General features: G+C 31.7%; 1 protein-coding gene across 1 annotated transcript in view; it reads left to right on the plus strand.

Moving 5' to 3' along the window:
* The first annotated feature begins 1,767 nt into the window (after positions 1-1,767).
* The window catches only part of LOC128982189 (TWiK family of potassium channels protein 7-like), a 41,931-nt gene continuing 17,536 nt past the window's right edge, over positions 1,768-26,162 (plus strand). Inside the window, exon 1 of the mRNA XM_054401253.1 lies at positions 1,768-1,970. The gene's annotated coding sequence lies outside the window, so the exon portion shown is untranslated. The remainder of the gene's footprint in view (positions 1,971-26,162) is intronic.

The raw sequence follows: 26,162 nt of genomic DNA on the forward strand, positions 1-26,162 counted from the left end.
TTCGTTTTGAGGTCCCTAGAGGCCAAAACACCAACCGTTCAAATTCATACACACACACACATCGTTAGCACGATAGCTCGAGCAAAAATGATCCGATTTTGATGAAATTAGGTAAAAAACGTGTAAACCTACATTTATTCGAACGAGTTCGCGAACCAGCATGACCGGACCATTCAACGGAACGGGGGTTTATGGGGTAAAAATTGATTTTTCTTATTTTTGACCCCTAAAACCTTAAATTTAGCAAATTCTATCCAAACCATTTTGTAGATCTTAAAAAAAGAAATAATTTAGTATATTGAAGCGTTATATATCGCCTAATGGTTACGGAGAAAATTTCAATAAAGTATTTTTTTTAAATAGTTCCTTAATATAATTACTCCATTTAGATTCAATGAGGATAGTATTTATTGATCTGTTCAATCACATCACTTTTGGTCTTTGCTTTTTCCTAACACAAAGCAATAGGACCAGATCAATTTCCACGAAAGTTTGGTCCATAAGATGGACATTTCTATAGCTCATTTCTGTTTATAACAATGCCTTTGCACTGATAATAAAAAAAGTAAACTGTTGTAGTTTGCTTGTCTATGGATGGGTTTTGATCAATTTTGATAATACGTTTTCATCCAGTACTATTAACATAAAAAACTCTTCCCTTCGCCGTAGCAGAAAACCTAAGTATTCGTAATTCTAATGTTATTTAAGTGGGGAATAAAAATGACTATGGAAATATTTTACTTAAAATCTAACTGGACAAATTTAAATTCGCATATTCTGCAGGTTTACTGTGGCTTGGGTATTATTTTGTAAACGGAAGATAATGAGCGTACGGATTTTAAACACTAAAATAAGCGATTGTATTCTTAAAGCCCTAAGTTTAAATAATGTCTTTTGGTAATAATATTTATTCTTTTTAATATTCACAAGTTTTAAAAATTGTACTTACATCAAAATAGCAAACCATGCATATATATTTTCTAAGTTTGAATCATATATGCAACATTTTTAGAATTTTGGTTTCACCCTATGAAAAAAATTGTAACTATAATCGATAATAACCGTTTTATATCAGATAAGATCTTATGGACATTAAGAAGCTGGTAGAGATATTTTTACGTTAATTACTCGTATATTAAGCCGGATAAAAATATTACCGAGATAGACATAAAATGACAATGTGACATTTAAATTAGTTTAGGTTTTTTACTGTCGTAAAAACTAGCTCGTATTTGCGATAAATTGAAAAATCATATGGATAATTTGGTAACCTCTTGTATATGTACAAGTTTCGAGATACTAAAAACTGCAATCACGAAAGTACATCTAAGACGAGTAATAAATAATAAACAATCTACTATTATTGATATCTAAAGGATCCAAAAATACTGAGGTTTATTCAATTAGACAAATATCTGTTTGAATGCTAACAAAGCAAGTTCATCTAAGACTAGTATCAAACCCCGCGAAGCTTCGGTCTTAGCCCGGCTCTACTGAGATAAATATTCACTCGATCCCAGAATAAATTGAAGCTCTCTTAGAGCCTGAGCCTCTTATATTTTCCCAGAAGCTTTCCCACCGCGTCGACAGTGTTTACCTCATTTCCTCCTTATTATCCTTTTATGAGGGATTTCCTTGGGACAAAGAGGAAAGTTTTGTATATCGTCATGGTTGTTGCCAAGGAGTTCGAGAATCAATAGGACCGATGAGAACCAAAGTGCGTGCAATCCTATCACCTTCTATACAACTTATAAGCGCCTAGTGTGTTATTGAACGTTGAAGGAACGTTTGCGGGCAGGAGTGGATTTGTGGGGGTGAGGGGAGGGGGGTGGATGTAGGATCGATCCCCGGGACCCACGCCGGCGTGCGGGTTGTCGCTGTCTCGACAGCCCAGTCGACTCTGTGTGTCGTACCTTCCACGTTCGTCGACATTCGACATCCATCCTAGGTCTACCGTCTGCCACCATCAGGTGTGTATGATTTTACTTACTTACATGTGTGCAGTTAGTACACGTTATATTATACCGTATTGAACAGTGTTAAATTTAAACATCCGAAAAATCTACATACGATTTGACGTAACCTATAATTTCTTATGGCCATTTTAATTTAATAACATGTATATCACTATAACGGACACAATACTTAAAAACAACACAGCATCTCGAGGAAGGTTGTTGCGCAGTAAACAAAGTTATGGACGCTCCAGGATTTGGGTCAAAATAAAGTCTCTGTGGTGGATACGAAGAGGGTGAGAATAATTTAGGGGATGGAATTTGTGGAACACTTCGTTACCGGGATTACCTTAACCCGTTAGAGGCTGGGAGGGGATGTGGAAATTAAAATGCTTCATTGGGGTCTTGTGTAAATTAATACGGTAGCATTATTGTGTCGCAATATGATGTGAGTGCATTTTCATTAAATAATTTCATATAGAATGTGTAAAAACTTTTACCACCACTATTAAATTAATTTTATGAAATTAGCTGTACAAAATCATTAGCTGGTGTTTATATTTAGGGACTTATAGCCTACGGTACTCTAGGACTAGCTTAATATTTATTTATATTTTGGGGAAATATACTACTTTATGGAATTATTTATAATTGAGGACTAGCTCAGTATTTTTTAAATATATTTTTGATGGTGATTCTATTGGTGTCTATTCTATGTTTACTAGTCATTTTCTTTTACAATAATAATAAAAAAAAAAAAAAACAAAAAAAAAAAAAAAAAAAAAACACGAATAACAGTTTGGGCTTTGGCTTACAAATGCATTGCCTCCAACATGCTGGTTGAAGAATTTAACATAAATTAAAATTGTTTATGTGCTTAAAGTATATTGATTACGAGTAGACAGTGAAATGTGGTGACACCTGAAATACTCACTTTCAGCCATAATGGTTCAACGAATATTTCTGTACCATTAAGTTTTTCCTCATAATATTACCGAGCCCTCACTGTTATCTGTTTTTACAAACACACTACAATATCTTGGTGGTTTTAATATTTATATACGAGAAACTTGTAAATACCTATATGGCGATAGTTAATATTTGTGGGATATTTGTAATAAACCCATAGTGGCCAAGCCAGAATACAAGGAGAGGGCTCTCGCTGGCCACATTTTCTGGTTGATAAAATATTGTTATACAAAAAGTCTTAATTAATATGTTCCTAAAATTAAACCAGAATCAACATTGAGTGATTGTACATTTTTCATTGCGTTACATTTAAATTCTATAACCACTTAATCTTTTATCCAATCCAAGAAAATTACTCGAAATATAAACGTCCAGAGCTCTCTGAAATGTTGTTAAAATATTCAAACCACCTATGACAAAACTTAAACAACAGTAGTTTGTATGTTCATCCTCGGCTGTCATAATAAACAAGCAAAATCAATTCATAGAGTTATTGTAAAAAGTTTATGATTTGTTGTCTACTTGTCATCATATAGAACGCATAGACAATTATTTTTTGTGTATATATTTACTAACTATTACGAAATAGTAATGAGTTTAAAACCTTTACACATTATAAATACAATGACACAGTCTGTTGCATCACACAGACCAAAGAACAAATTTCAAGTTATTCAAGATTTCTTCTTTCCGACATATTTTTACAATACAATGTTACAATTACAATTTTAAAAACATACAAGTTAATAAATATCATTTACTATAACAAACTAGAATACAATGGACTGCAAACAAATAAGAGAAAATATGTGGTTTGGTATTATCATGAAAAATATTGTGTTGAGACACATCACGCTCAAAGACAGTAGTGAAGTTCCTTCTTAATTAATATAATATGACTATTGAGTTAAAACTATTAATACAAATTTCTAGAAAACATATTTTTAGTGCTTTGTAATACTTGCTAGATATTTAAATAAAAAAAAAACAACTAATAAAGACTTAAAATATTACAAAAACAAGAACTAAAAATCCTTATAAAAAAGAGCAATATTTTAAAATTAATTAAGAATTTAGTTGCACTTTACAAAGGGTTGCTTCGAGTGGCAATACGTTATACAATTTCAAGGAACAAACAGTAAACAAACACTACGATTACCTTGATTATTAGCTTTTAATAGTACAACTCTATTTTGCAACCTTAGTCCATCGGCGTAAATATTTATACTATCACATGTATGTCCACCTCTTATTCCCTCAAAACCTACATACATACAAATATCTTAAAGGTAAATTAATATTCTTTTAAATATTTAAAATTTCCGATACTATTTATTTATTGTAGTAGTCTTTAAGCATTTAATCAAAACATCAGTTTGTGGGTACCCACGAGAAACGTTCCTCGTAGCAGCAACCTTACTTCTACCGACTCTGGCAATGTACAGCGGACGTGAATCTTAGTGAAAAATTAATTTCTATCATGCACTTGTTCGATTTAACTCTATAAAGAGATTAAAATCCCCTTATGCTCTAGGTTTGCTATTTACCTATGTGCTATTACAGTACTGCCATACGTCATATTATTTGGTTGTAATTCCACCGGGCTCATCCCGTAAAAAATTATTTTTTGCGTGACTTCGTGAGTTTTTGCTTGTGAAAGTAACTTCCAATTGTCATTGATTTAAAATAGGTTTGAAATTATTTGCTTTGAAGCTATCAGCCTAACTATACAAAAAGAGCCGATTTCCGTTATTATTTCAAATGAAAAATATAAAAAAGGTGTAAAATTATTAACACGATAAGGAATGATTTACTTATTTTGATATCATTTACCATGAAAAAATAAACTATTTATTTATTTAATTATTTACATTGCAAAATAAAGTTTTAAAGTTAAAATAAGTTATTAACAGACAGTTTAACGTTAGTTTAAAACGAAACTCGCCTCACTTATCCGTGTAATAATTTGTTTTGCAGTAGTCGTACACTACAAAGTGTTACTAGTATGCCTATTATAGAAGTAAGGGTTGCTAATTTTATTGTATTGCAATAGCTGAATAACACATATAGTTCTCACAGCGATAGGAGATCAGCTAACCCAAGGAAGTGTGGTTTTCAACAAAAAGAGGACATAGTTATATTAAACTGTTTTAAATTCTGAAATTTTCTCCAAAAAGTCATACTCGCTATTTATTGCGTTATTTTCAATTCTGTGAAACATAAAGGTAAATTGAACCTATTATGGTTGCTGCTGCAGAGAGTGTTTTGATTAAGTGTTAAAGTCTAAAATGTTTTAGACAAAATTCTAGAAACGCAGCCATGGCGTGTTATATTGCAAGTGTTTATAAAATTACTTGAACATTAAATATGAACACGGTTCAATTAGAAATCGTATATTAAACAAATATATCAACGTTACACGTTTGACTAAGGTTAGAATAATGTTTTGCCAGTACCAACATATATTTAACAACAAAATACTTGTTGGATTATGGTTGTTTGTTTTAAGTTAGACATCTAGAAACGTCAAGTCCATCCATACAACAACAAATACATAAGTGCTTTTAACATTTCTATAGGTATTTGTTTACTACCTGTTTGAATATTGAGTATATGAGTGAATGATTCGTGTTCGGCGATGGTTCCGTTTAGTCCAATAAACAAACTGACCCAAAAAGAAGTCTTGATTTATTTTCGGTTTCACCAATGTAAATAAATCCTCTACGAGTTTAACAAGATATTAGTGTATCTTGGAATGATGCTCCTACTATAACGCCATGTGTCTGGTTTATCTTAGGTCACATAATCACATACTGTAGTAGCAATCAGGCGCTTTTGTCCACAAAGACTTTGATTATGAAACTTCAACTTGTCTCATAATCTCATCGAAGGGCTTGCAGTGTGTATAACAGTAAATAAAAGTGCCAAATTTGAAACTTTATTTAATAATGTTAATGGAATCTTTATTTATGGTGGAGAAAAAGCTTTCTAATTCAGTTGTACTCATTTGGTGCGGAATTGAATTTTTTTCATGTCAATTTATATTTTTTAGAATCCACAAACAAATGTTGACCATTTTACGTACATGAATCAATATAAATTAAACAGAGTTTCCTTCGTTATATTTTTCTGAGCTCTACCTTTGAATTCCTCTAAATGTTTAAACATATCATTTTAAAATCCATGGCCAATCCCAAAAGGCGTCTTGTACAGCCTATATTTTTAAATAATTACAATTTACTGTTCCTGGGAAATATTTTTTTAGTAAGACAGGCTATTTATGGTGCTACTGAATTTCGATTCATAGTACCTGGTGCATGGGTTGAAACATATTTGTATTGATCAACGTTCTAATAAGTCGTGATAAAAATTTATTGTATGTGCCTTTATAGTTGACAAATATGGTCTGATAAACCCAAACCCTAAACTTAATTGTTTTAATTAGAAGTTGCGCAGATTTAGCTATCACTTATTTCAGAAACTTGTTTAGGGTCGTATATTGAACATTTTGGCTTCCAGCAATTTACTATAGTATTGGTAAGATATGAAGATATTAATTGACTTATTGTTAATTATTAAACTAATTGTAGCTTTTTTTACAATATTTTAAGAGACAGAACGTCTCGCTGAATACAATTGTTGCACCATTCTTTATTTGTATCGTCAAATTGTTTTTACGATGAACAGAGTTCCATATATTACCATTTAAAAATGTCGAGCGAACGTTTGTTACCAAATGCGTTTGAGTGGGGAAGGTATCAAAACAGGTGAAGGGATAATCTTTTGTTGATCTTGGGCGTGTATGAATTGGAAACAGGTTGCTTTGAAAACAGTTGGCTAATTCACAACAAAAATAGATTGAATTTAATTTAAAACAAATACGAAGGTATATTCTTTTGTTTTGAAAGCCGTCAGCAACAGCTAAAAATGGTCATGGTACGTCTGCTTTTATATTAGGTAAATAGAACCTTAGATAAAATTGTACAGTCATCTAAATATTACCGAATACTTTCTTTATGGCAGTATTATTAAGTTTAAGTTAGGTTAGGTTAGGTTAAGGTTAGGTTTTTATGTTTGGTAAATAGAACCTTAGATAAAATTGTACAGTCATCTAAATATTACCGAATACTTTCTTTATGGCAGTATTATTAAGTTTAAGCTAGATCTAGATCTGGGAAATCTCTCGACCAACATTTAAAGGGTTAAGGGGGTCATATAAAAAAAAAAAATTTTAATTAGTTACCAAACATTTAAAAATACAAAAATCTTGTTGCTCCAGATAATGAGCTAGAAGATTAACGATAACATTGTAATTAACTAATACGTACACACTGGTTAATGATATATTTCTAGTGCTAAAAGCAGAGGAATGTTTCCCTTGTTATCCTTCATGAGGATTAATTATTTGTAGTATTTTGCTTGTTTTTGACATTTATTCAAATATTTCTGAGATTTTTTATTTCGTCGCTCCTGAAAATTATATCAAAACAATGTGATTTGATTCTCGCAGCAAATCTAAGTAAATAACACATCTAAGTATACAACATTGTTTAGAGATGCTTAATGGTGTTTTGATATTGCCGGTGATTCTATATTCGAGCAATATTATATGTATAAGTAAGAGTAGAACATCCCAAGCAGGTCTTTGAACTCGGGATTACTGTTTCATTAGTTAGTTATTAGTAGTGTGTAATAATTTACTTATAACTCATTCTAAGCTATCTCAAAACGTATGGCCACACTCAGCTAAAGCTTCGTGCGACGATCTACAGTTCTCGAGCGGCAATGACGTACTTTGCGCTCTTAATACATAAATAGCTATTACACAATCCAGATATAAAACAGAAAAAAGGATATAGTCAATTATACTATGACGGATGACATTTGCCATTAACGATGTTCATGAATTCTGTTGCTGTTCACAGTTAAGTCTGTTGATTGAACGCTCTTTGATCAATTTCTGCCAATCACCGAACGATTTTTGATATGTGCTGATGCACCTGAACCTAAACCGTACTTTGTTTGGACAACAGTTAATTATTTATAAAATCTAAGTACTGTCTTAAATTGTGGCCTCTTTTCCCCATTTCTTTAAACCCGTTTATTTTTTTAGTTAAGAGATGATAATACATTAACAAATTGCAGTTAATAATATTAACACAGTCAGGTTGACAATATTTAAGACAAAATGTATTTTTAGTTATTAAAAAAAGAATGGAGTACTTGGGGTTAGTATAGTTAATCTGTGCTTTAAATAATCTCTAAAACTAATCAAAATCCATCCATAAAAAATCGATCTTTTATTTAGTGTCACTTTACACTACTAAGCTATTGTTAACGATTGCAGTCTTTGCACCCAGTAATACAAATAACATTTATTTATAATATTGAAGATTACAAATAAGTATCAAACGGTAACCGAGTTTTCCCAGAAAATCTACTTCCATTACATGCAACATTCTTCCTCAATTAATTAGAAAACCCCGATTTATTTTTAATCAACGAGCATGGATTAGATCAGGACGCCTTGAAGACCTAAAAGAAATGTTTCAGACTATTGAAGAGGAGGCTAGTCGTATGGGTCTGGAAATAAATTAGGAAAAGACACACTAAATGAAAATGTCTGAAGCAGAGGCCAGAAGGAGAATCCAAAACTTGGATGTAGGCAATTATTGTTTTAAGGGTGTGGATAGGTTTGTTTACCTTGGGGCAGAGCTGAACATCAAAAACACTGTTGCGCAAGAAATCACAAACCGAATCATGGCTGGTAATAGGGCATATTATGCTAACCTTGGGATCCTCAAATCCAAGCTGGTGACCCGCAGCACAAAGATGAAGCTGTACAAGACTCTCATTAGGCCGGTTGTTACGTACGGTGCAGAAACCTGGTCCCTATCTGCAGTGAACACAAACGCACTGAGAGTGTTCGAAAGGAAAATAATAAGAAGAATACATGGAGCGGTGAAGGAAGGGGATAGATGGAGGATATTGAAGAATGCTGAAATAAACGACATTTTGCAAGGGGAGGATATTGTGCACTTCATCAAAGCAAGAAGGATCGGTTGGTTAGGCCATGTGGAGAGAATGCCTCAAGGAAGACAGCCCAAAGAACTATTGAGCCAGAACATGGAAGGGACTAGGAGAAGGGGTAGGCCGAGAAGAAGATGGCTTGATGAGGTGGAGGATGACCTGAGGATGTTGAGAGTGAGGAATTGGAAAGAGATGGCGCAAGATCGAGGCGATTGGAGGCGAATTGTAGCAGAAGCCAAAGGCCACCAAGGCCTGTAGAGCTGCGGAAGTAAGTAAGGATTAGATCAGGATAGCCTTAGCGCACTAAACATTGTGAAATTCTAGCTGGATATGGGAGAACAGATAGGGGCCTAGATGGAGTAGCTATATTCAAAAACATCACTATAATAATAATGACCTTAATTCCATCTAACCTTAACGCCTTTTTAATTGCCATTCCTCAAAATCAATATTTTCTTTTTTTTTACAGCAACTTAGCAGACGCACATGTAGCACTGCCTATGTCTGATAGTTCCTTTTTTTGTAGTTAAATTTGTAAGCTATTAAAACTCTTGTATTTTTAGTGACAAAAGTCTCTGTCTTTTATATATTATTTTATAAGTACAGTTTGTAGTCAATGTTTTTTGGAATAAACTTTATATTAATTCATTCATTCATTCACATATCAAGAAACAAGAATATTTATTGTCATTGAAACACAAAAATACAGTGTATTAACAATCGTCAGAACTTAGATCTAAAACATGAAATATGCAGTAATGTCATGTGAAATACGGTACATATACAAATATGCATACGTAGTTATATAATAACAATAATAAAAATCAAAAAAATTGTTTCATAGTCAATCAAACTTTTTACACTAGGCCTATTAGACTTTTTTGCATGGAATAACATGAGTGATACGGAAATTTAATTTATGATTTAATACATACATACACTGTGACATTATCGAAAATATTAAATCGACAACAATTGGCAAAAACCTCATCAAAGAAACTGTTTTTTAATGCTCAGAAATAAATTTTACCATGAACGTTTTACTGTTACATCAATTTATAGATCTCCATACCAGAATAACCTAGATAAATATTTCAACAAACTAAATGAGTATTTAATACGTTTCTGTACAAAAGACAAGCATAAAATTAAATGATCAGACTTAAACTTAGATTTATTAAGGAAAGGCAATACTTATCAATGAGTTATCAATACTTGATCATTGATCTTGATCAATACTTGATCATCATTGATTCATTAATGAAATAGAAAGTTTTAACCTGAGACCAAATATAACAGAGCCTTCTAGGATTACCAACACATGCATCAGAAGTTCTACCGCATATTTCCGACCACCAACCTTATCATTTATTCCTTAAAAATAATTTTAAATTTGGAAAATTATAATAGACATCATTCAAATCAAAACGCGCTAAAAGAAAGGAGACGCGTAACCACAAAAAATGCCAGAGAATTAATATTTAGACTAAAATATGAAAACTGGAACTCTGTGTACTTGGCAAATTATGTCAACGAGAAGTATACAGTTTTATGGAAACGTTAACGTATCACCTTGACATTAGCTGTCCATTAGTTAAAATTAAAAAAGGAAATATAAAAAGGTCTTATGAACAAGGAATATGAAAAGGATGACAGCGGACATTCAAAAATCAAAGGAGGATATTTTCCAGCAATTGTCTACTATATCTGGAAGTTTACAAAGTCAGCCCACGACAAGCAGAAGTACATTAGAACTCAAAGACAATTATAGGAGAAATATCCAAATAGAGAAGTTAAATTTGGTATCAGGAGAGCATAACCACAGAAAAAAATAAATCGAAGCCCTCTTGGAACGTAACTAACAGCTCAAGAACACGAAAAAAGATAATAGGGCCAACATAACCTTGAAAATAATTATTGACTTAACCATAGAAGATTCCTGCCTAGTGGCAGAAACATTTAACAACTATTTTGCAAACATATCAAATCTTGAAAATGGAAACCACCTAGGCTTCCAAATCTCAGGTTTTCCTAGTAAAAATAATAGTACCTGCAAAATGACAGATTTTTCTCAGACAATTCCTCAAAAACTTGATGATATCCTCTCCAAAATGGATTATAAAAAATCCAGCGTAATCGAATAATATCAGAATGCACACACTGAAATTTTGCAAATCTGAGATTTACTGCCGTTGACACACATAATATATATTTTTTCTTTAAAAACTGGGTTATCCCCGAAAACTGCAATGTAGCCAAGTAAAACCTCTTTTTAAAAAGGCGGACAGAACCGAAAAGGGCTATCATCCAGTCTTGCTTCTTCCGTCAGTCCCAAAATTAATCTTACTGGAGTATTATCTTCGGAATTTGGTATCTCAGTTTAATATAAATCGTGCTACCTTTCCAATAAATTGAACTTGAACTTTATTTTCAAATATATCATTTAGCTTATTTCTTGAATAGAAAAAAATATTTTTGTATAAATTATGGGACTATTTTTATATAATTCTGTTAGGAATTTTAGGTTTTCCTGTTTGATAACCATCAGTCTTGACATATCAATGTGCACTAACTGTACTATACCTATCCTTTGTAGTTACAGAACAATATTTATCTTACTTCAACGAGTAGATTCTCAGGTTCTTACACACAGTCAGGCTAATACACACAGGGTCAGGGCTTGGACAGGATACATAATAAATAAAACCTTATGCTTGTTTAAATCAACGATCTGCAGACTATTCCATCATGAAACTTAATTGTTCGAGTAAAGGTTGAAAGATTTTATTAAAACAGTCTTTGTTTCCGTACCTATAAATAACAAGGTTAAATAAAAGTTAAGCTTGACTAATAGTTAGTAGAATCATTGAATATTTACAACATTCATGATATGGGGTGGAATTAGGGCTGGGTTACATACCTTAGGTGTTATCTGGAAGGGATCAGCGGTGTTCAAGTAGCCTACATCTATATGGATGCAAGTCCGAATAACGATGAGTAGTTAAACAGGGCTCTTATCTAACCAAACCATTTTATGGTTATGGCAAGTAGAGAATATGTTACAACGGTACCTCAATAATATTTAATGACTAATAAAGCGTCCGTTCCTTACACAAGGCTCTTCAAACGTTAAGCCATATTGGCCATGCCAAGTCAACCATAAATGTTAACTTAAGTTAAGGTGTGCGAGTATTGCTGTTTGAATAATGTTTACTGTTGATAGAAAATAAGTCGACATCTTTGTTTCGTATATTTTTCATATAGAATAATATATATTTTACGTTCCAAACACATATCCAAGGGCGCTAGTCTCTACCCATGAGCCTTGTTGGACAATACGTCAAACTAGACATAGAGAGCAATGAAATTATCGCATTTTTAGACTTTTATGGTGATTGGCAGGATTTTAAACCGGGACCTCTGAGAATGAAGACTCTTGCTCCAACACTAAACCAGTTCAGTCTCCAAAGGAATAAAACGTATGAGACAAAACTACTCAATGAACCAAAACAAGCAAAGTTCCCTTTTATCAAGAATTTTAACAGCTGTTGCATTGCCCATAAGTGTGTGTTTGAAGTTTATGATTAAGCTAAACATTATTTAGTGGATCCATCTTCCTAGTAGAAATACTATTCGTATAATTTGTAAAGAATACATCGAGAACTTGTTATATTATACTTCAGTGTGCGTATCTTTTTCAATAACTTTGTGAACTTGTGTCACTCATACATTATATATTAATTCAACCCCCAACAAATCTGATCAAAAGTGACAACATAATATATTTAATAAATTTTAACAGTATACTGAATATAGTGCCTTGCCATTTCCAAGCGGGCCCGAATAAAATACATTCTAAGTAAATTAAGAATGAATAACCTTGCAGACATTTTGAATTACGGTTACGTCCGAGGATGATTTCTGAGATGGTCTTTCACTTTAATATCACAAGGTGTTCCTTGAAAAATATCCTTCAAAGATATACACCACCAAAGTTAAAGGAAAGCCTTGTTCCTAGGAGCTCTTGTTTCCCCTACGTCAAAAGACTTCCCATGAGATCGTGTGCTCTCATTACTTATGCTCCGAGAAAGCAAAACAATGTATTTTTTCCTACAGTTACCTAACAATGTACATGTTCTCTCACTGATTTGAGAAAGCAAAGTGGCCAATTCGCTTATCAGTGAGACAATGTTAACATTGTCTCACTCTAATTACTTTGTCTCACTCCAGATTTGCAACGTGAAGGCACGAAATAGTGAGCGCGTAACATGCAGGCAACGTCGTATGCGCGCGAAATACGTTGTCAGCACTGGCTGTAAATCAGCTGGTCAGCTGTAGTTGTACTGTTGTATTTGTCACTTCACATTAAATGTTATATTAAAAGTTCACTTCTGTGTAAAAATAGGTTATGTTTCTTCACCAATTTATTTGTTTTATGGTAACTGTAGGAAAAGTATAATGTGCAACTCGAGTTCAAAGTACAATTGCCTCACTCGAGAAACCATTCCTCACTCGCCTACGGCTCGTGAGTAAGGATTTCTCTCGAGTGAGTCAATTGCTCACTTTTCTCACTAGTTGCACAAATAACTGTTTTCGTTACCATAGTCCACTTCCAAGCGGAAAAAGTAATGAAGTGAATTTAAGTTGGAGTGAATCATGAACCATCTTAATGGAAAACTCGGGATGAGCAGAGCTTTATAGGTATTAAGAATAATCGATTGCGATTTCAACCTAATGCCACTATATTTTGTGCTATTAGTAAAGGCTTGATCGAATCTATTCAATGAAGCTATCCTTTTATGAAGGAACATTAATATATTCTATGAGGTTAAGAATATAGTTTCATCAAATGTATATACCATATTCATTATCATGTTTTTTTCATGGTTTAAATACTAGGAGTATATCCCAACGTCTAATTTCTACCTTTTAGAGACATCCCTAAAGTAATTTCTTTTTGGAATGCGATTTACACTTTATATTCAAAGGACATGGATGGACGATTAAATTGTTAATGTTTTACTTTTACAAAATCAGATATTTTATGTTGGCAAAAATATATTTTACAGTTGAAGTGGGTCATTATTATTAGAAGAATTGTTCGTTAATAATATCTCTATAGTCTACACAGAAAACACACAAAACCAAACCATCATAAACTAAAAAAATGAAATAAACCCTGTCCCAACGAACCTGCAGACTGAGCAAACATCTGATTTTAAAATTGAGCTTTCACTATAAGGTACTGTTTAATATTAACAAAAGAATCACACTTATATCTACACCCAGTGAAACCTAAATAGTTTTTGGTTGGCTGACCAGGATTTGCTTTTTAAATATTATAGTATATAAGACTTTCCGTCTTGAAGCAATCCAGTTTTTGTACTCAGTGTACAGCTGTTTCGGCTTCAAAAAGCCATCTTCAGCACTTTCTTCTAGTGGTCAATTCATAATAAATATGCGAACATTCTGGTTGTTGTCAACTTTTTCAAATACATTTTATACAACACAAAAGATGAAAACATACCATAAGCTTTGATATGCCGATAGGCCTATCTCACTTTTGACATGTGCTCAACTGCCAGACAACAGACGACAGGCAAAGTTTATGTTTTCATCTTTTGTGTTGTGTAAAATGTATTGTAAAAAGTTGACAACAACCAGAATTTCGCATATTGACGTCTAGAAGAAAGTGCTGAAGATGGCTTTATGAAGCCGAAACAGCTGTACACTGAGTACAAAAACTGGATTGCTTCAAGACGGCAAGTCTTATATATTTATAAACCTAAATAGCATTAGAACTTTAAACATGGAACATTGCTTAGGGTTGCTCGAATGAGATAAGTACATATTTGTTCAATAACTGTCGATGCTTAATGTTAAACGAATAATTTAACGAATAACATATAGATTATGTTAAGAATAAATCAATACAATACGTTAGGATATTTTATATGTTAAAAAGTATGTGTAATCAACGCCTACTCAGAAATATTTATTATGCGATGGTAAATTCTGAATTGAAGTATAGTTTAGCTAGTATAGTATAGTTTAGCTCACACTCACTATGGGGGAGCTTACTTTTCGTCAATTAAGCCATTAATTGTCTTACAAAAAAACTTTATAAGGATAGTTAGTAACAAATGTAGAACAGAACATGCATTACCACTATTTAAAAAGTTAGAAATTTTGCCTTTGACAAATCTATATATGTATAAAGTTTTACGAATATTTTATAAAAGAAGTGGAGATGATGTTGAAACTATGTCTGAAAGGAGAATAACATTAAGAAATAGGTATAATGCAATAGTTCCAAAACCAAATTTAACAGCTTTCAAGAAATTTTATTTATACCTTGCACCTAAAATGTTTAATGCTCTACCATCCAATCTCAAAACCATCTCAGTAGCAGATTTTTCTAGGCAGCTGTGGCCTTATTTATTAAGTTTGGAAAATGCTGAAATGTACTTTTATGGAATTTAGTATATATACAGTAATATAGAAGTGACTAATATAGATAATAAGTAATATAAATACTTACTCTGTTGTATCATTTGTGTTTGTAAGTGTATTGACTTTTACTCTGTGCTGAAGAAGATCACTGTGTAGAACTCACACTCACTGTATATATTATAACCAAGTGACATAGGTGACCGGACAAAACCGCCTCTTCGATTTTTAGAACATAAGAAAATGTATAAATCCACCAACATAGGTTTTTAACCTAAGGTGATTATTGTTTTTTTCTTTTTTTCATGTGTAAATGTATTTTTGTGTTTGTTGTATGGAAAAAAACAATAAAGATAAAAAAAAAATCTTTTTGCATATTAATGTTTTTGTGACATATAGGCGTTGAATTAAAAAATATGAATTAATCGTTTCTATTTTGTAACTTTAATGGTGAACCATGTTAAAGTAAATTTTGTAAAATTATGTGAGAAGACCTAAATAAAATTATCTTATGTCCTGAATATCTTAAAAAATGGAGGCTGGTTTGGGGAATAATTCAAATATTTGTTAGTTGTTGTTAAGATTAGTTAAAAAAGAAAAACGAATGGTTGTTCCGGAAACACTGGTCTCAATGTAGTATGATTTGTAGTTGTAGTTGATTTGATAGTTAATGCTACAGTAAAATAAATATAGTATTATTACGTGTGGAAAGTGTTGATGTGGCTACTTAATTTCTTTTGAATATAAGGTTTGACTCATATTGTTTTCAAAGCTAAGTGAAACAGATTAATAAAAAAAAACATTTTATTACATTCTAAGTTGATAAAAAAGTATTATATTCTCTTTTTGCATTGATTAAAAAAAATTAACTATTTATTCACAATAAAAATCCTTTTTGGAGGTTCGTGTAATACGCCTTGAAATAATATGGAAACGTTAAACTTATAAATATTATTTTTGGCCTTACTTTTTTTGATTTCTTTTAAAAATAAATTCTATCATTTTATTAGCAATACTTAATTTGTTTAGTAATTTGTTTAAGAAGGAATCGCATCAAAAGTAGTAAAAGTGGGAAAAAACTCATTCTCAAATTCAAAATATATTTTTATTTATATTTTTAAATTTAAATACTTAGAAATCCGTCATTTGATTTATTTACCGTCAGACTTTATGCAACCAAAACATATTAATTTATGTAGTTAAAAAAATAATAAATACTACACATATATACCCCGCCGCAGCAAATCTGCAGACTAAGGTAATTTCCATCTACCTGGCTGGAATTCCACTAAATTATTCCCTTAAAATTGTCAGATGTATTTACTATTTAAAAATCATTAATTTTAATGAGTACGTGGGTTTTGCTGCTACATGGAGACAATAGGGTGTGTTTTTATTGAAATATTGATAGCTTAGTATGAAGTAAACAAAATATGTCCATGGACAAGCAAGCTACAACAGTTTATTTATTCTCCATAAGAATAACATGGTAATTTTAAATTTACACTTTTTTTGGGATTTTTTTCCATGACCGTTGGGCATACAACAATGCTTCAATATACTAAATTATTTGTTTTGTTGAGCTCTACAAAATGGTTTAAAATGAGAAAAACCAAGGCCGCACTACATAAAAAAACCCATTTTTACCCCATAAACCCCTGTTCCCATAGTCCGATCATGCTGGTTCACGAACTAGTTTGAATAAATGTAGTTTTACACGGTTACCAAATTTCATCAAAATCTGATCATTTTTTCTCCAGTTAACGGACACATGTATAAATATATATATATTTATAAAAATATATCTCAATCTGAACGGATTGTGTTTTTGGCCTCTGGGGATCTCAAAACGAAAAAGCAAATCGGTCCCGGGTCCAGGTCTTACCATAAGACCTGCGGTAATAGCTTATTCCCTACATGGGAAGTTCGCTAAAAACACCATAAGTAGACGGGTGAAATTCTACGTAATGCATACAACTTACTTTATTTGTTTTAATTTCGATATGCATTATCTAACCAACAAAACCAAGTCCTTTACATTGGGAAATCTATTCCCAAATCGTTTGTGTCAGTACAGTGAAATTTATAAGTCGTTATCCAATAATTGCAATCTGATTAATTTCTGACCACTGTTACCAACACTCATTTTAATTGTTACTTATTCCTATTATTCTTACTAGGCCTTGGACTATTTTAAAATAAAAATATTATCTTTTTTCAGGGTTAATCTTGATTTAAAATCAATATTATTCATACGGACTTCTTTACGTTGTTGATGAGGAATTGTTTGGTATAGGCCTATCATTTTTAACTTAACTAATGTTCTAAAATACTTATATATAATTAACTGTTTGCTATTTTTCTTGTCTGACTTTAATCTTAACATTGCTATTTCAAATTATAAGTTTATTTATGTTCACGCATTTTGTGCAAGTCACAATAAAACATTGGCCAGGTGATTCAAAAACAGCTGAGGTAGGCTCCACTTGGAATTTACTTACGAAAGTTTTTATACAGTTTGACAGATGAGAGGCAGTCGTTGTGCAGACCCTTGGGGCGCTACTCAGACACTATCAAAATGGACTTAGGAATCCAGTTAAAAGTTTTGAGGGGAATATTTGCTCCCGGGACATATTTTCCGCTCCACACATATTCAATGTAATAGGGTCCAAGTTATAAAACTCTGATGCTTCCCATAAAGCTCTTAATTTCCTCCCCTGTACTGTACTGTATGTATCTAACAAGGTTTTACATGATTCATAACCAGTCTATTGAATATTGCTGCAGTAAAGCAGCAGTCTAATAAATTATTTAATAATAACCTTCTATGGAATATTTTTAGGGGGATTCAAATTATTTATCGAATTAAAATACGATCTGTCTATACTAAACAAATAAATTTATTCAACAATCATTTTATTTTCTAAAGAAATATTATATACTAATATTATTGTTTATCAAAATGATTTTTTCTGAAACTTTTTATACAGAAAGTAAATAAAAATACGTCTAATAATTCACACTATTCACACTGTTTTAATAATATAGTAAATACACATGAAATATGGTAAGTGGTGATCGATTTCGATTGGACACTCCAATCCTCATTAGACCGAAATAGGTGACCATTTTACCGGTATTGAATTAAAAATAACAATAATACTGTTTATTTGATCTTTTTTACTTTGATTAATATAACCATTTAAATATTTTACCAAATTTTCGGTACTGTATTACTTTTTTTCATATTTTACATGTTTATTATTTTACTCGCAGTTATTTATACGTTCGTTTTATAACTATGAACAATACATGTGTATTGATAAGTAATTATTTACAACAAAAGAAAATGATTAACTAATAACTACATATAAAACGTTCGTTTTACATATACCGTATTTATTACTATATACATATATATATAACGTATATTAAAATATTTATTAATGGTTAAATACTCATCGCAGCTTTTACCACCTACACAATTGACTGTTTAGGCAGTAAAAGATACAAAATATGCAATAGTTACTATTAAACTATCAACTCGGGCCTACCATTTTCAAGAATCGGGAAACTATGAATGGTTTTACGTTAATGTATATTGTAGGCTATATACGTTTCATCCATTTTTTGAAAAATCATACAAAAACTTGCAGAATTCCTTCCAGCATGATAGGGACATAATGCTTTCCTTATGGTGGGTGCGATCAATAACAACGTTTCTACCTTTGTATTTTTGTACCTTACTGTGGGTCGAAAAAAGAGTATACTATTTTTGTATAGTATATCATATAATAGAGACAGAAGATGGCAACAAAATAAATTTCTTAGATATGGCAATTGAAAAAAGAACACTAAGATATACTACAGCGTTTACAGGAAACCCACCACCTCAAAACAAACGATTCATGCAACGTCTTATCACCCCATCTCACACAAACTTGCTGCATACAATAGCCTAGTAAACAGAATGCGTTATTTTCCTCTTTCAACCACAGATTAGAATAGAGAACTAAATATTATCCAACAGATTGCTTTCTCCGATGGTTATAAGCACAGTATGATCGACAAACTGGTTTCAAAATTCAATAATAACACACAAAACAAAGACCTAATTGTTACTGAAAAATCCGAAAAGAAATTCATTTGCATTGAATACACCCAAATAGTCCAGGATGGACTCCACAAACTGCTGAAAAAACACGGACTCCATCTGAACTTTAGAACAACAAATAAAACCAAACAGGCACTATCCCGTAATACAAGTGATAAGAATGAATTAGAAAAGAATCCGGGGTATATAAAATAAATTGTATAGAATGCCCTAATTTTTATATTGGCAGAACTTTTACTCAGCGCTTCAAGGAACACTACCTCGACCCCAAAACTAATAAACAAAAATCAACGTTTTTCCAACACTTAATGGATACTAATCATTCTGTAGGTAAAATAGAAAACAGCTTACAAATTTTACACATTTGCAACAAAGTGAATAAGCTAGATTCTCTGGAACAGTTTGAAATATACAATAGCTACAATAACGAAGAAACAAACGAAAATATTTTAAATGAAAAGTTAAATTTCAATTCCCATAGCTCTGGGTAAAAGCAAGTCAACCTTTGTAACCCTGACAACAGAGGAGCCGAGACTTCTTAGTTTTCCTGCCAGTTCTGCCTCTGTCAGTGCCGTGATCGGGTTGCAATAAGTGTTGTAGGCCTACATGTAAATGTTTTTGTTTGTACGTGTCAAAATGTGTACATTTTTATGTTTTAATGTAAAATCCTACAACTTGACGATTCCAATTAGGATATTATAATTTCTGTATACCATTTATATTTGTACGTTTTTGTATACCATCTGACCAGAAATTATAATTCATGATGTAGCCCCTGAACTGTTTAACTAGACAAATATAAGATACATATCTTTACGTCGACTCGTCGACAGTTCAAATGTTGTGGTAAGTAAAACTCACAACATATTTCGCTTATTCAGGTATCGTCAGGTAATTTAATAATGATCAAAAATCAAATCTCAATATGAATTTAAATCAAATTTATCCCTAAAAAGCTTTAAAATCAAAGGTTAAAAAGTTAGAACCTTAGTCAATGAAAGGTTCAGGTTGACATAGCCTAATGAAAGACAACCTCTCTTTGGCAAATCAGCTCTTCTGGAATGGCAATGCTTTCTTAACCGGAAACGAATTAAATTTTAACCGAGTTAGATACTTTTTACTTTGTCACTTAGATGTGTGTTCTCTCTCTTTGCATTTTAAATAAACCGGCATTGCTCCATCGATAGTATGCTGGACATTGAAATGTTACTCAACAGACTGAGTTTTAATTGTCAATCATGTTTAGCATAAATCGTGTTGATGATCTAGGTGCACCATAGGTCAAGATAAGTATAACTACGTAATAGAATGTTTCATACGTTGCAGTTTGTGTAAGGATTGACATTTTACTTTTTGTATACATTGTTTAGAAGCTCCAAATAAAATATTGGATATTGGGTTTTAATAGTCCAGTTAAGCTGTACGAAATTGTATTAAAAAGTCAAACATCTATTAAGTAAAGGTATTGACTGAATAAGGCTTACTTCATTTCAATTTTGGCTTAGTGTTATGGTTATACAAACTTTATTTCCACTCGAGGCCTAATGGTTACTCCTAAGTGGATGTACTATTTTGTTTCTAGTAATTATAACCTTTTACCCAGTATTCAGTACTTAACTCAGATTGATAATAGTTGTTCATTTAGAAGCACAAAATCTGCATACATAAATTTAATAACCCTCGTATGTTGATTTAGTGTTTAAAACTCCAACATGGCCAGTTGGCTTGGTTGTCCACAGAGTAACGCATCAGATATCACTTCCGGCAAATGTTAACTTCCGGTCACCAATTACAGTCGGTACAGCACTAATATCCGAGGTATCACCATTACCATTACCTCCACCATCACACGTTATTACCATTACCATCTCCACACATCAAACCGTGGTTACTACTCAACTGAAATATCACGATTCACAATGTTGAAATCATCTTTGTTTGAGTGTGATGGTGATGGTGATTTTACGTGGTCTGATGGCAAGTTGAAAAAAGTAAAGATTTTACAGTGTTTCGGAGTCAGGTATCCTAAACATTCAGAACTTATAGATTCAAAAACGTCATTACATTTTTTATTATTGAAAATGACTGCAATATTCTTTAAGATAACGTTGAAGATACCATTGTCATGTTCAACAGAAAATATCCAACTACAAACGTTGGTAGTGATAATTTACTGATCAAAAATGCTGATCGTGAGTACATTTAATATATTGAAAGTAAAATGTATATTAATGGCTATGTAAAAGTCGTGAAATAACATGTAAGATTGGATAATATTTATGATCCAATTTCACAACAAAGTAACCAACTTGTGTATCTTTTTCATTTACCTACTACAAGTTTTGTAAAGACTGTTTGAAAATATGATTTTCTTCCAAACTGTGTGACAAAGTAAAACGTGTGCGGCAAAGTAAGTAACTGCAGCAATTAGCAGCTTTCTGTACTATAATCAGTGCTAGGAAGTCCACTTTGTAGGGTGACTATATGGAAATTATATTTTTATCGGCTATATATGGCTGAAAATTCAATGTTTGATATGTTTCTTTTTACATTGTAAATACAGCAACATAATAAACGTAGCAGCAGAAGATGCGTAGCTAATAAAGTTGTACACCAATCGTGTTAAAGGTTTTTGTTTATGCGTGGTTGTTATTTAGTTCAATAAAAAACCGCCGTTGCAATGTGGATAGTTTGTTTACTTATTGATGTGTTAATATCCCTCAGAACAAATGAATTTAAATTGTAAGATATAGATTGCTCCATCCAGAAAACAGCCAAGTTCTGGGGTAAAACTGTTTTTGTATTTACAATTTTTTTAACTGAGATACTTGAAACATATAAATTTGAAACATATTATTTAAGGATATTGCTGTCCTTCGTTGATAGTGGGTCTTTTAAATGGGAAGTGCTGCCTAACTGTGTTAATGGAACGCTTTAACAAACAGTTTGTAGACAAAGACTATACGGGCTCACGTGAATTGTGCTTTCTTCTCTTTGTATTTTAACATTTGTAAAATTTTTAGATCAAAAGCCAAATCTATTTGGAACGTTATCATTTAAATATTTTTGCTGATTAAATTTAGGATATTATTATCAATAGTAGTCCTTAATTAAAGAATGATATCTTAGAACACATAATTTGTTATTTAAAATCGTATCCTGAATTAAGATTTTTTTAAAAATTAGAATGTATTTATTGGTTGTTTTAGTGAAAACAAAAAAATAACTCAGTTAATAAATTAGGTTTTTATTTTAAATGGTTAATTATTGCTAATTGTTAAACTATATACAAATTGCTAAAAATAAACATGCTTGATAGGGTAAAAAGTATTTCTGTATTTTAGTTCAATTAACTTGATCTAGGAATCTAGTTGAATTTATATGGGTCATTGTCATCAACTCCTTCCTACTTGGCATTTTTTCAGCTTCTCATCAAATATCTTTTCAAAATAAAGTATAATATTTTTTTTTGATTTTTCAATATACAGGATGTTCACAAAAGATTAGTACAATTTCATACCTAATCCATATTGCTATTTTTAACGTACGATGCCCTACCTGTGTTAGTTGTTTCTGCCACACACCACAATTCAGTTAACACACAAGTTTTGGAAGTTTCGCTCATCTGAGTAGACCTGAAATTTAAATTGCTGACTAGCAGATAAAATATACAAGATTGGCAAATAAACTAACTTCCTTCTTTTCCTGACATCGCCTCTTATGATTAGAGTTTACATAGTCTACCTGAAAAAAACATCTCAGTTGATGGATTAAGGATTAAAATAAAAAAATCATTTCTCTAAAATTAAAACAAAATACAAAAACCCTTGTTTTAAACATGAATTTATATGGAAATGACATTATTGGAAATCCTGGAAAAAGGCATCCATAATTTTCTCTCATGGTTTATAACTGAGATGTTTATGTCAAGTAGAGTGTAGAAGATGTCCCTGATTCACCCAATAAGGAGTAATCACAAAGAGTGATGTTGAAAAAAAAAACTAGGAAGCTAGTATGTAACCTCGTCCATTAAAAATCAGCTTATCAAAATTTTATATTTTAGGCCACAATTCCTATAAACTTGGAAAGAAATATGAGTAAAACTTTGGCATGTAGCCGATACAACAAACAAAGGTAGAACATCGTGTGTTGAAAAGTAACAGTATGGCTAATGTATGATATTGTACTAATCATTTGTGGACACTCTGTACATTCGAATTCATTTAATAGATACTTAGACCTGTATTGTTCAATATGATCGTTATAATTTTTCTATTCGTTTTTAAGGTTTAATGTAGAGTAAAATTTATAAGTACAGTACAAGTATAGTATAAGTATATGTACTTATTTGAAAAGTATATTAACAAAATAAAGATTATCCAATGATTAACTAACAACTTATATTTACTTAACTTAACTTTATATTAACTTATATTTACCCGCTATCTGTGTTACTTGTTAAAAATCAACAACCTGATCCAATAGTTCCAAATAACCAAGTATACCTGATGTTTTAAAATTTCAGAAAATATGTATACTTTAAAAATAATATCCAATTGCTAGAGTTGAATTGGACCACCTTACTTACTTTTAAGTTACAACTAATAAACTCCAAATATCTATTTGATACTGAGTTTTCTCTACAAGCAAGGGACTGGGTAACTTTTTGGTTTTAAAAGACTTCAATTTATTTCAATACCTGCTCTCCAGTCGCTTGACTTATAACTAGTTATTTGACTCTGGAGGAATTCGTATCAAAAGTAGAATCTATAAAATTTGATTTTTAAATATGCCTTGAACTTAGTTTGATTAGGAATGTATAGCACATAAAGAAATGGTCACGTGTTTACCTATTTATTTATTCTCAACTGCAAACACCATTTTACAAACAATAAATTAATACAATTCAATACATTAGCAAGCAAACAATAGCAAAAGTAATTCTAAGGGAGCATATTCGAGCAAAACACAGTGATGAAATAACAATTTGCAAAGCCGAGCAAAGCTCGGGAACTTGAGCAATAAAATATAAAATCAACAAGAGAAGAAGAAAAAAATACAACAAGTGATAGGTAACAAGAATAAACTATTTGAAAAAAAAACAACAAAGGTGCGGCAGTGTAAATAACAAAGTAAACGAACAGTGATCATTACAAAAACAAACCAAAACAACAACAGATAACTCTTAAGTGGCAATAACAAAAGTATAATTTTAACAAGATAACAGGAACTTGGAAGATAACAGGAACTATTCAGATATTGAAAACAGGGAATAAAATATTACAAAATAACAGGAACTTAGATGTTGAAAAACAGAGAATAAAACCTATGCATGACTAAAGACAATATGAATACAATTGACGGAAACAAATTAATGGATTAACAAATTTGTGTTCTAAAAAGCTAAAAAAGATTTCTTGTAAGAAGTAGTACACGTTGAAATTAATTTAAACTGTGGCAAATTTTAAATAAATAAAACACTACTATGAATATAACTACAGGTTTGGACACAGCGAAATTTTCTGATTGGTCATTTGAAGCAGCATCGTCATACGTGTACGTGTGTTTTAATTTAATTTAAAATACATATTCCTTCAACCACATAAAATTTTAACGAAAGATAGCTGAATCCAGTAAAAAATATTTACAGCTTTTTTAAAGCTAAGTTCAGTTTTTACTCCTATTATCCGGTTAGAAGGACAATAGGGCTTTGTGGTCGCATAATAAAGTCGGGGCAAACTTTGGCCTTCATAATATTATCATGATGCAAGATTACAGATTAGCACATCAAACTCATCTCATTGTTGATTCCTAGCCGATAAGTCTAAGGCCTTGGTAGATGTAATTTACTTTTAGCGTGTTCATCCTTATTTATACCAAACTAACCAAGCTAACTAACTTTTACCTGACCAACGTTTCACATAAGATCATCGGTAGATACCTGACATCGGATAGAGGTCTAGGTCGGATTGAGTCCCACTCAACACGGTCATCTATGTGCTTAAACGCTTATTTTTTCCACCCCCTTCTGTTGATGAAAGAAAGAAAATATTCGTATTACAAATTGCAGCACGCAAATATTATAATTCACTATTATTAAAGAGGGTGACAAATGAATGAATGCAGTCACAAAAGCGGGGTTGAATTCTTGGTGGCATCCATAAACATGTTTATAACTTTGCCCTACAGATCGCATCATTGGGCACGTAAAACCAATAACCTCGGTTGCATATTTGTGCACGTGAGATCGTGTTATTGTATTGACCTGTAATGAGACAAAAATGTCTAAGACCCTTTATCAGTGGTAGCCATATTGGATTTTAGTCCTATAAGAACAATGTTAACTTTGTAACAGAATTTATAAAAAAATCTGTTGTGATAAAATAATGATTGAGGATTTAAAATTAAGGTTTAGTGGTCCTCTAGGGAATGAGGATTTTAGTTTTGTAATGTTTCCTCCACTTTATAAGTTAATGATTATTAGTTAAGCCTTTAATTAAATACTTTAATACGAAAATACAAAAACAAATATTTGAAATATCATTACCTCATTCCCTAGTACCCTATGTTATTAACCTAATTGTAACTTTTTAAAACTGTATCGTTACAAATAACACCGGCATGCAGCTTCAAATGATGCTATG

Source organism: Macrosteles quadrilineatus, unplaced genomic scaffold, assembly GCF_028750875.1.
Source record: "Macrosteles quadrilineatus isolate MER2022 unplaced genomic scaffold, UCM_ALF_1.0 Scaffold_158__1_contigs__length_248989, whole genome shotgun sequence".
Lineage (NCBI taxonomy): Eukaryota > Metazoa > Arthropoda > Insecta > Hemiptera > Cicadellidae > Macrosteles > Macrosteles quadrilineatus.